General features: G+C 49.4%; 1 pseudogene across 1 annotated transcript; it reads left to right on the forward strand.

Annotated features, from left to right (window-relative positions):
* The first annotated feature begins 6668 nt into the window (after positions 1–6668).
* LOC112634033 lies at positions 6669–7646 on the forward strand (annotated as a pseudogene). Its single transcript, XR_003121717.1, has one exon. The product of XR_003121717.1 is annotated as a 40S ribosomal protein SA-like (transcript).
* Positions 7647–11088: the final 3442 nt, after the last annotated feature.

The following is an 11088-nucleotide window of genomic DNA, read 5'->3' on the forward strand; positions in this document are numbered from 1 at the left end:
TGGGAGGCCAAGGTGAGAGGATCACTTGAGGCCAGAAGTTCAAGATCAGCCTGGCCAACATGGTGAAACCCTGTCTCTACTGAAAATACAAATATTAGCTGGGTGTGGTAGCACATGCCTGTAGTCCCAGCTACTCAGGAGGCTGAGGCAGGAAAATCGCTTGAACTCAGGAAGCAGAGGTTACAGTGAACCGAGATCATACCTCTGCACTCCAGCCTGGGAAACAAAGCGAAATTCTGTCTCAAAAAAAAAAAAAAAAGAAAGAAAATACATCCAGTTGTGGGGTCTTGGGCATCACTGATCCTCCTGTCCCTGGTCCTCTATCCCTTTTTCCCTCCCTTGTGGCAGTCCTGATAGGCCCCCAGATGGCTAAAAAAAAGAATCCCCACACTGGATAGCCTGTCTGTAAATAGGAGAGGCCAGAGGAGGCAGGGAAGGAGCAGACAGTTCGCCCGGACTTGACCCCTAGGTGTGGCCCATAACCACGGAGTGACTGTGCATCTGCCATCTAGGCTTTCTGTGCCTCAGTCCCAGCATTGTGGGTTAAGTGACATAACACAGGGAAAGGGCCGGCATAGACTGTAGTAGGCTTCAACAAATGCTAACTCTCTTCCTTTGAATAATGAACTACACAAGATATACATAATTTTCTAAAATTTATTTTATGTTGCAGTGTCTCCTCGACTTAAAACACTATTTTCTAAGGCTGTTCATTTGTCAAACAATGACTACAGTTGCCAAGCATCCAAAACTCCACTTCTGGTCTGCAGAGCCCCACGGTCTGTTCTGGGGACAGGTAGCATAAGCAAGGGACAATACCACCACCTGGGGCATCTGGAAATGCTAACACAAAGGGGTAAAACTGGGGCTAGGTTGGAAGACACAAATAGAAATTGGGGAGGTGAGCAGAGATGGGTGAGAACAAGGGAGGCCAGAGAGAAAGAACAGCTGGAGCAAAGCATGTGGCAGACAAGAGGTGTGGCACACTCGGGGAACAACACACAGGTCACCTGCCTGGGGGACAGTAATGTGCGCGAAGATTGGATAGGAGATGTGGCACTGCAAACAATCAGGGTCCAGTCCAGAAGGGCCTTTCAGTGAACATGATGGGTTTGCATTTATCTTGACAGAGAGGCACCTGCAGCAGCAATGTGGACGGCAGAGGGTGGGGAGGCTCCAGGCAGGGAGCCCAGGCTAGAGGCCATTGTGATGACCAGGCTGATACATGATTCAAGCCTGGATTAGGACTGTGGCCCAGGAGGGGAAAAGAGATGTTTAGGTGGTAAGAGAAACAGACCTAGAGAGTAGGAGTGAGAAAAAGGGAAGCAGGCAGCTGCACTGATGACTATTTACTGAGACAAGGGAACCCTGGAGGAGTCAAGAGTAGTGAACTTGGTTTTAGATAAAATGAATTTGAAATACTTAAAGGAGGCCAGGTGTGGTGGCTCACACCTGTAATCCCAGCACTTTGGAAGGCCGAGGTGGGTGGATCACCTGAGGCCAGGAGTTCAAGACCAGCCAGGCCAACAAGGTGAAACCCCATACTCTACAAAAATACAAAAAAAAATTAGCCAGGCATGATGTCGGGTGCCTGTAATCCCAGCTACTCGGGAGGCTGAGGCGGGAGAATCGCTTGAACCCGGGAGACAGAGATTATAGTGAGCCGAGATCATGCCACTGCACCCCAGCCTGGGCAACAGAGCAAGACTCGATCTCAAAAAATATATAAATAAATAAATACTTAAAGGACATCTAGGTGGTGTCCCACAGAACCTGCCAGCAGGATGAGTTCAAACCCAAATCTGGTGAGTATTCACTGTGTACTCTTAGGCCTCGACAGTTCTGTTTTCTTTTCTGTAAAATGAGGCTGCTACCTACTTCATAGAATCATTATTTTTGAGCCCCAGTCTCACTCTGTCACCCAGGCTGCAGTGCAGTGGCGCAATCTCGGTTCACTGCAAACTCCGCCTCCCAGGTTTGAGTGATTCTTGTGCCTCAGCCTCCTGAGTAGCTGGAATTACAGGCATGTGCCACCACACCCGACTAATTTTTGTATTTTTGGTAGAGATGGGGTGTCACCACATTGGCCAGGCTGGTCTTGAACTCCTGACCTCAAGTGATCTGCCTGCCTTGCCCTCCCAAAGTGCTGAGATTACAGGAGTGAGACACCTACTTCATAGAATTATTGAGAGAATGTGGGCTAAAGAAGATAGCTGTGGAAAAGCACCAAGCCTTTTAGCTGGCACATGGTGGGAACTCCATGAATACTGGTTGAATCTGAAGGTGACTGTGATCATGGATATTTCTGTGTTAAAGTGCCATCAACACCAGTGTATGGGCAGCTTGGTTCTTTTCATCACAGGCTCCTGGGGCCATTCCAGCTAGGTGGAGAGGACTGTGGTCAGGGTTGCTGGGTGGCCAGCTGCTCCTACTCTCTAGGCCTGTTTTCTTACCACTCAAACATCTCTTTTCCCCTCCTGGGCCACTGTCCTAATCCAAGGAGTTCTTCATGTCTACCTCCTCAGCTCCCACCCCAGGGACAGGCCTTACCTCTTCCAGATCCCCTGCAGCCTCCCTGCCCAACAGGATTCCAAAGACTAGGAGAACCTCCCCAGCTTGACTCAGGCAAACTGAATGCCCTGTCGTGAACCAGCAGGGGCCCTAAGGCAAGTCTTGCTCTGGGAAGACAAACAGGTTTTTATTACCTCCACCTTAAGACAAAGCCTCAACCTCTGGCTGCTGTGAGACACTCATTCCCAGGAAGAAAAATGACCCCTAATTGCAGTAGTGCATGTGACACATCCCTGGTAGACTGTGAGCTCCCTGAGAGCAGGAACTGGGTCCCACAGGTCCTCATTTTCCTCCTGGCCCCCAGCACCTGCCTATCTGAGTACATGGTCAAGGAAGGTTTCTTGAGTTTTAATGCCTGCGTGTTTGGTTTCTGCTTCTGAGCTAGAGTCTCTTGCCAGGTAAGCAGAGTAGATGCACTCCTCAAAACTCAATAGGAAAACGTCATGCTGGGTCATGGTGAACAGGATCCAGGACCAACAGTCCCTGCTGCTTCCTTCTCCTCCTTCCCAACTCCACACCTGCCCGAACCTATGACATAGAGACCGAGTGTCTTGGGAGCAGATTCCCAAGTCATGCCTAAAACAATGCATTAGGTCCTTGAATAGATACAATTCGGTTTAATAACCTCCAAGTCACATCCCCTTCATCAACCAATCAAGGCAGCTCCAAGAACTTTCTCCTCCCCTGTGGTCTCACACACTGGTCCATGGGGCTCTGGAGTGGAGCAGAAGACACTAGGGCCTGTTCCTTAACACCCTCACAGGCACCTTCCACTAAAAACAAGCCAGCTTGACTGGGCTTGGTGGCTCACGCCTGTAATCCCAGCACTTTGGGAGGCCAAGGTGGGCAGATCACCTGAGGTCAGGAGTTCAAGACCAGCCTGACCAACGTGGTGAAACCCCATCTCTACTAAAAATACAAAAATTAACAGAGTGTGGTGGTGCATGACTGTAATCCCCGCCAGCAACTTAGGAGGCTGAGGCAGGAGAATTGCTTGAACCTGGGAGGCACAGGTTGCAGTGAGCCAAGATCGCACCATTGCACTCCAGCCTGGGCAACAAGAATGAAATTCCGTCTCAAAAACAAAACAAAACAAAACAAAACAAAACAAAAAAAAAAAACAAGACAAATAACACAAGTCACCTTCCCGCCCTCTGTGTCTTCTCTTCTTCTGGGTCACCTCTTAAGCTTCTCTGGCCAGTACAAGGTGGACACCTGTAAGCTGCTTCTCATCCCAGCCAGCTAAACCACAGCACATATGAACCAGCCCCCTTCCCTAAACAACAGTCATGGGATTCAGCAAAAGGCTTTCTCCCGGACCAGCCTCTCCTACCCATGTTCCCTGGGCTGGCTGGGCCCCTCATTCAGTTACCAGACAGACTGCTTCTGCATTTGGACGGGCCTCTGACCCTCCCAGGTGAGTGGTCATTCATTCAAGGCCTCCACTAGGAGAACAATCAATTTAGACTTCAGAGATTTGGGGGACCTAGGGAGATTTTCCTAAATGAGATCCCCTGCTTCCAGCACAGACTCCCAGTTGCCTAGCAACTGTAGAAAGAGATCTGGGAAATCCGGAGCTTACTCCACAGCCCCCTGTGCTGTGATGAGCTCGGTGTGGCCCACCTAGGGAGGAAGGCACTGCAGCTGATAATTATCAGGAGTAACAGCCATAATCCCAGACCTGCTATTACTGTGTTTACAGAGAAGCAATTACTGCAGAAGCTCACACCACTGGCCTTTCCCAGGCCCTCACCCTTCCCACCCTGTGCTGACTAAGGGAGTAGAAATAGCCTCCAGCCTTTCCCAGGAGTAGAAGCTACAGCCTCACAGAGCCCCAGGGTGCTCTGATACCGGTTCTGCCACTTAAGCTGCTCTCCACAGGTGTGAGTGGGCCTTAGGGAGGAAGGACGAGAGTGAGGCTCAGGGCACACACCCTTGGCCTGGCTAAGGATAGGGGCGTCCTGTGGCAGGAGAACCAGAGATAGTGCTTTGGGAGGCAGGAACGCTGGTCTTCTAAGAGCATGCTGGGCTTTTTCTTTTCCTTCCGGAAGCCAGTGGCCTGCTCACTGCCCTTCTTTCTGAGCGGCTACCTCAAGGCCAGGCTAAGGATGAGGCATAGATATGGAGGTGAAAGGTTAAGCCCCTCACCCTCCACCCCTTCTAGTCTCCAGAAGGGGACAGTTGGAATTCAAATATCCAATGTCATGAAGCCAAGGGGAGAGGTGGGATAGGAGTCTATGAAGCCAGCCCACTAGCTTCTCTCTCCTGGGAACTCCCTGGTTTATGAGCTGCCAACATGAGCTTCATGGGTGAAAAAAGCACCCAGACTTGCAGCAAATTCTCTGAGAATGACACGTCCCTTTCCAGCCTTCCAGCTCTGGCTTCAGTCTCCATCCCCCATGTCCTGCACCCTGGATCTAGCAACAATATTCTGATGCACGCCATCTCTTTTATTTGGTTATCTCCCCCCATGACACAAAGGCCAGAGTATGATAGCCTGCCTAGAAATCAAACCATGACGACTAATTAATTAAAGTCACAGACTTCCAGACTGTTAAATCTTAGTGTGACATTAGACATGATCTAATCTAACATCCCCATTTTATAGATGGGGAAACTAAGGCCCAGAGAGAAAGGCAGTTGATGTACAATCACACTGCTGGTTAGTGGCAAAACTGAAATCAGAGCTCAGACATCCTGTCCTTGCTCAACTGCTCTTTCCAACATACGAACCTGCCCTTTGATTCCGCTTGCCCTTTGGGTTCAGACCACAGAGAAGATTATTTTTAAAAAATCGGTGGGGCACGGTGGCTCCACAATTTGGGAGGCTGAGGTGGGCATATCCCTTGACCCCAGGAGTTCAGGACCAGCCTAGCCAACATGTCGAAACCCTATCTCTATAAAAAATACCAAAAAAATTAGCTGGGCATGGTGGCATGACCTGTAGTCCCAGCTACACGTGCTGAGGTGGGAGGATCACTTAAGCCCAGGAGTAAAGCCGAGTGCAGTAAGCCTGGGCAACATGGGGAAGCCCTGTCTACAAAAAATACAAAAATTTAGCTGGGCATGGTGGTGTGCACCTGTAGTTCCAGCTATAGGGGGCTGAGGTGGGATCACTTGAGCCCAGAAGGTCAAGCCCAGTGCAGTGAGCTGTGAGCATACTACTGCATTCTAGCCTGGGTGACAGATCAAGACCCTGTTAAAAAAAAAAAAAAAAAAAAACAAAGACAACAACAACAAAAAAAACCGCCTGGGTGCAGTGGCTCATGCCTGTAATCCCAGCACTTGCGAGGCTGAGACAGGCAGATTGCCTGAGCCCAGGAGTTCAAAACCAGCCTGGGCAACACTGTCTCTATAAAAAGATTCTGGTTTTTTTTGATTTTTGGGATGAAGTCTCACTCTCTTGCCCAGACTGGAGTGCAGTGTTGTGAACTCAATTCACTGCAACCTCCTTCCACCTCCCAGGTTCAAGCGATTCTCGTGCCTCAGGCTCCCGAGTAGCTGGGATTACAGGCACCAGCCACCATGCCCAGCTAACTTTTGTATTTTCAGTAGACACAGGGTTTTGCTGTTGTCCAGGCTGGTCTCAAATTACTGACCTCAAGTGAGCCACCCATCTCAGCCTCCCCAAGTGCTAGTATTATAGGCATGAGCCACCACGCCCAGCCTCTATGAAAAGATTTAAAGTTACCCAGGCATATTGGCATGTGCCTGTAGTCCCAGCTACTTGGGAGGCTGAGGTGGGAGGATTGCTTGAGTCTGGGAGATCGAGTCTGCAGTGAGCTGTGGTCACATCACTGCACTCTGGCCTGGGAAACAGATGGAGACGCTGTCTCAAAAAAAGAAACAACAACAACAAAAACTAGCATTGTAGGGTTAGATACTAAACACTTTAAACTTGCCCAAAAGTTTTTACAACAGTGTTCTTATCCTATCCTCAAAGCATTGTTTTCAGGTAAATGGAGTTAATATGACTCTAGCTGCACAGGTTGGGAAACTGGCCAGAAAGAGTCCCATTAAGTTGAGAAAGATATGTTAAAAGTGGCTAGAAGGCCTTTCCGTGCTACCTACAGAGGGGTCCATACAGCGTTGTTCTGGATTCCCGTCGTAACTTAAAGGGAAACTTTCACAATGTCCAGAGCCCTTGATGTCCTGCAAATGGAGGAGTAGGATGTCCTTAAGTTCCTTGCAGCAGGAACCCACTTAGGTGGCACCAATCTTGACTTCCAAATGGAACAGTACATCTATAAAAGGAAAAGTGATGGCATCTACATCATAAATCTGAAGAGGACCTGGGAGAAGCTTCTGCTGGCGGCTCGTGCCATTGAAAACCCTGCTGATGTCAGTGTTATAGCCTCCAGGAATACTGGCCAGAGGGCCGTGCTGAAGTTTGCTGCTGCCACTGAAGCCACTCCAATTGCTGGCCGCTTCACTCCTGGAACCTTCACTAACCAGATCCAGGCAGCCTTCCGGGAGCCATGGCTTCTTGTGGTTACTGACCCCAGGGCTGACCACCAGCCTCTCAGGGAGGCATCTTAGGTTAACCTACCTACCATTGCTCTGTGTAACACAGATTCTCCTCTGCGCTATGTGGACATTGCCATCCCATGCAACAACAAGGGAGCTCACTCAGTGGATTTGATGTGGTGGATGCTGGCTTGGGAAGTTCTGCACATGCGTGGCACCATTTCCCGTGAACACCTGTGGGAGGTCATGCCTGATCTCTACTTCTACAGAGATCCTGAAGAGACTGAAAAAGCAGAGCAGGCTGCTGCTGAAAAGGCAGTGACCAAGGAGGAATTTCAGGGTGAATGGACTGCTCCAGCTCCTGAGTTCACTACTACTCAGCCCGAGGTTGCAGACTGGTCTGAAGGTGTGCAGGTGCCCTCTGTGCCTATTCAGCAGTTCCCTACTGAAGACTGGAGTGCTCAGCCTGCCACGGAAGACTGGTCTGCAGCTCCCACTGCTCAGGCCACTGAATGGGTAGGAGCAACTACTGAATGGTCTTAAGCTGTTCTTGCACGGGCTCTTAAGCAACATGGAAAAATGGTTGATGGAAAATAAACATCAGTTTCTAAAAAAACAAAAAACAAAAAAAAGGGGGTAGAAGAGTTCATGTTTCCTGACTGCTCATCCAATGCTCCTTCTAATGTACTCCTTGCCTCCACAAATTTGGCCTTGTTACTCAGAGACACCCAGCTAACCAAATAATACTGTCACAGGGGCCCCTTCCAGAGAAAAGACGTGGACACCAAGTCAGAACCAACACTGCATTTTAATGCTGAGCTAACATGTTTCCTCTTGCAAGTCACTGGTCTCAAAAATATCACCAAACTTGTTTTTTCTTTTTTTGAGACAGGGTCTCACTGTCTTCCAGGCTGGAGTGCAGTGGCATGATCACTGCTCACTGCAGCCTCTGTCTCCTGGGCTCAGGTGATCCTCCCACCTCAGCCTCCCAAGTAGCTGGGACCACAGGTGCATGCCACCCTGACCAGCTAATTTTTCGGTATGTTTTGCAAAGATGAGTTTCACCACATTGCCTAGGCTGGTCTTGAACTCCTGGGCTCAATGGATCCACCTGCCTTGGCCTTCCAAAGTGCTCGGATTACAGACATAAGCCACTGTGCCTGGCCATCACTAAACTTCTTAATAAAGACTCAAAACATTTCTAATATTAAACACTGAAATAAATGTGAGCTATGCATACATTTAAGAAAGATTAATCAAAATAAGATATTTACCTATTTTCCATTTCAGGGTTGAAACCTATCCCAGCAGCTCAGGGCACAAAGTGGGAGCTGACCCTGGAGAGGCCGCCGTTCCATTGCAGGGCACACTCACATCCCCACTCGCTCAGACTCGGATCATGGAGACATGCCAATTCACCCAACACATGCATCTTTGGGATGTGGGAGGACACCACAGTACAAAGAGAAAGCCAGGAGGAGCTGCTGTAGCTGGCTGACCAAATTTGGTCACACTCATCCTAAGCCCCAACTCTCCTTTCCAGCTGTCTGATCCTCCCATACTCCAGGTCCACGGTGCACCGAGTGTATGAATTGTGTCCTTTATCACAGTGGTTTTCAAAGTGTGGTTCCTCGACCAGCAGCATTAGTATCTCTTGGGGACTTGAAATGCAAATTACTGGCCCATCCCAGACCTGCTGAGTCAGAAACTTTCAGAATAGGGCTCAGCAATCTGTGCTCATCAAGCCCTCCAAGTGATTCTGATGCTCTCTAAAGTATGAGAACCACTGCTTTCTCATGATGTTTGCAAGAATCTGAGCAAAGAATACTTTGTCCAGGGCAGAGAGGCCAAGGCCAACAGCGGGTAATTGGTCTAACAAGTCAGGCTTCCTGGTGAACACCCTACAGCTTGCAACAGGTGCTAGAGGGCCCCACCCACTAACAATACAACAGAGGCATCCAGAAATGCTGAGCCGACAATTCTCACTGACATCGCTCCTAACTGGGAGTGGGATTCAACAGAGGTAGAAACGCTCTTCCCCAAGAGTGTGGTGAAGCTGGGAGAGAGGGGCAGTGAAAAGAGAAAGAGCAATAAGGAAAGAATACGGGAAAAGCCGGGCGCGGTGGCTCACGCCTGTAATCGCAGCACTTTGGGAGGCCAAGGCGGGCCGATCAGTTGAGGTCAGGAGTTCAAGACCAGCCTGCCCAACATGGTGAAACTCTGTCTCTACTAAAAAATACAGAAAATTAGCCAGGCGTGGTGGCACATGCCTGTCTGCCTGTAATCCCAGCTACTTGGGAGGCTGAGGCATGAGAATTGCTTGAACGCAGGAGGCAGAGGTTGCAGTGAGATTGTGCCGCTGCACTCCAGCCTGGGTGATGGAGTGAGACTATGTCTCAAAAAACACAAAACAAAACAAAACAAAACAAGAATATGGGAAAAATGGCTTCTCAAGGAACCAGCAACTTGCAAGAGGAAACATGTTAGCTCAGCATTAAAATGCAGCGTTGGTTCTAACTTGGTGTCCTCCTCTTTTCTCTGGAAGGGGCCCCTGTAACAGTATTATTTGGTTAGCTGGGTGTTTCTGAGTAACAAGGCCAAATTTGTGGAGGCAAGGAGTACATTAGAAGGAGCATTGGATGAGCAGTCAGGAAACATGAACTCTTCTACCCACTTTTAACATATCTTTCTCAACTTGACGGGACTCTTTCTGGCCAGTTTCCCAACCTGTGCAGCTAGAGTCATAGTAATTCCATTTACCTGAAAACAATGCTTTGAGGATAGGATAAGAACCCTGTTGAAAAAACTTTTGGGAAAGTTTAAAGTGTTTAGTATCTAACCCTACAATACTAGTTTTTGTTGTTGTTGTTTCCTTATTTGAGACAAGGTCTCCATCTGTTGTTTCCCAGGCCAGAGTGCAGTGACGTGACCACAGCTCACTGCAGACTCGATCTCCCAGACTCAAGCAATCCTCCCACCTCAGCCTCCCAAGTAGCTGGGACTACAGGCACATGCCAATATGCCTGGCTAACTTTAAAACAAGAAATATTCCATAGGAACTTAACTCTTGTTTATATCAATTATTCTGTGGTAAAATTGATTTCAATATGTCATTTCAATTAAAGTCACAGTTTCCAAGAACCCATCGATCACATTAGCTGAGGACTTACTGCACACTGAATGTCCGCATATGCAAGCAATATACACGTGTGACTATTTCAATGCTCATCCCCAGATGAATGTAACAAATAGGGAACTGGGCGCCTAGAGATGATTGGTCCTGGCAATTTAGGCCACAATTCTCTCACTGCAGGTCTCCCCTTCAGTTTTCACTCTCTCTCCCTACCCCTCTCAGCCACTTCCCTCCAGAGAAAGTTCCCAGCTCTTCGGATGGCTCTGCTTGTGCCTGCACAGCCAGTAGCTGCCTAGGGGGCAGGGAAGGGAGGTCCGCGGGGGGAGCTGTAGCAAGAGGAGCCTCGGGTCTCTAACTGCAACTGACCACAAGGTGCAGAGACCTAAGGGTGGGCAGGTAAGTTCAGGGACTTGCTAGCCAGGTGGGAGCAGGCCTTGGGCTGCCACCAAAAGGAAGGAGCAGGGCAGGGACCGGGAGGTGGAGGGGCTGTGCACACAAAGGCACAGCACCAGCCGCAGCTATCATCTGCTGACAATTGCCTCTCTCCCCTCCTGGACTCCTTCAGAAGGCCCAGCCAAAGCCGGATGTCTGCCGGATTTCCAAGAGGGCAGGAATCTAGTCCCTTGGGAGGTGCAGGAGGGTGGCTCTGGGAGATGGACCACCTCTGTGGAGGTGGAGGCACCCAAACATTCACCCTGACACCAACCTCCCCTTCCCATGCTCGTCTTAGGGTGGTGGAGGCTGCAGAGAGAAAGAGAATCCCCCTGCAAATCAGCGAGCATGACTGTCCCCAGCTGGCTGCCGAGGCTGCCAGGGAGGGTGGGAAGCAGAGGTCTCACTGCTCAAAGATAAAACACCATGAAAGCTGACCCAGCCCTTCTGAGTCATTTCCCAAAATCTTCCCAGGAGTCAATGGG

Source organism: Theropithecus gelada, chromosome 1 (genome assembly GCF_003255815.1).
Source record: "Theropithecus gelada isolate Dixy chromosome 1, Tgel_1.0, whole genome shotgun sequence".
Taxonomy (NCBI): domain Eukaryota; kingdom Metazoa; phylum Chordata; class Mammalia; order Primates; family Cercopithecidae; genus Theropithecus; species Theropithecus gelada.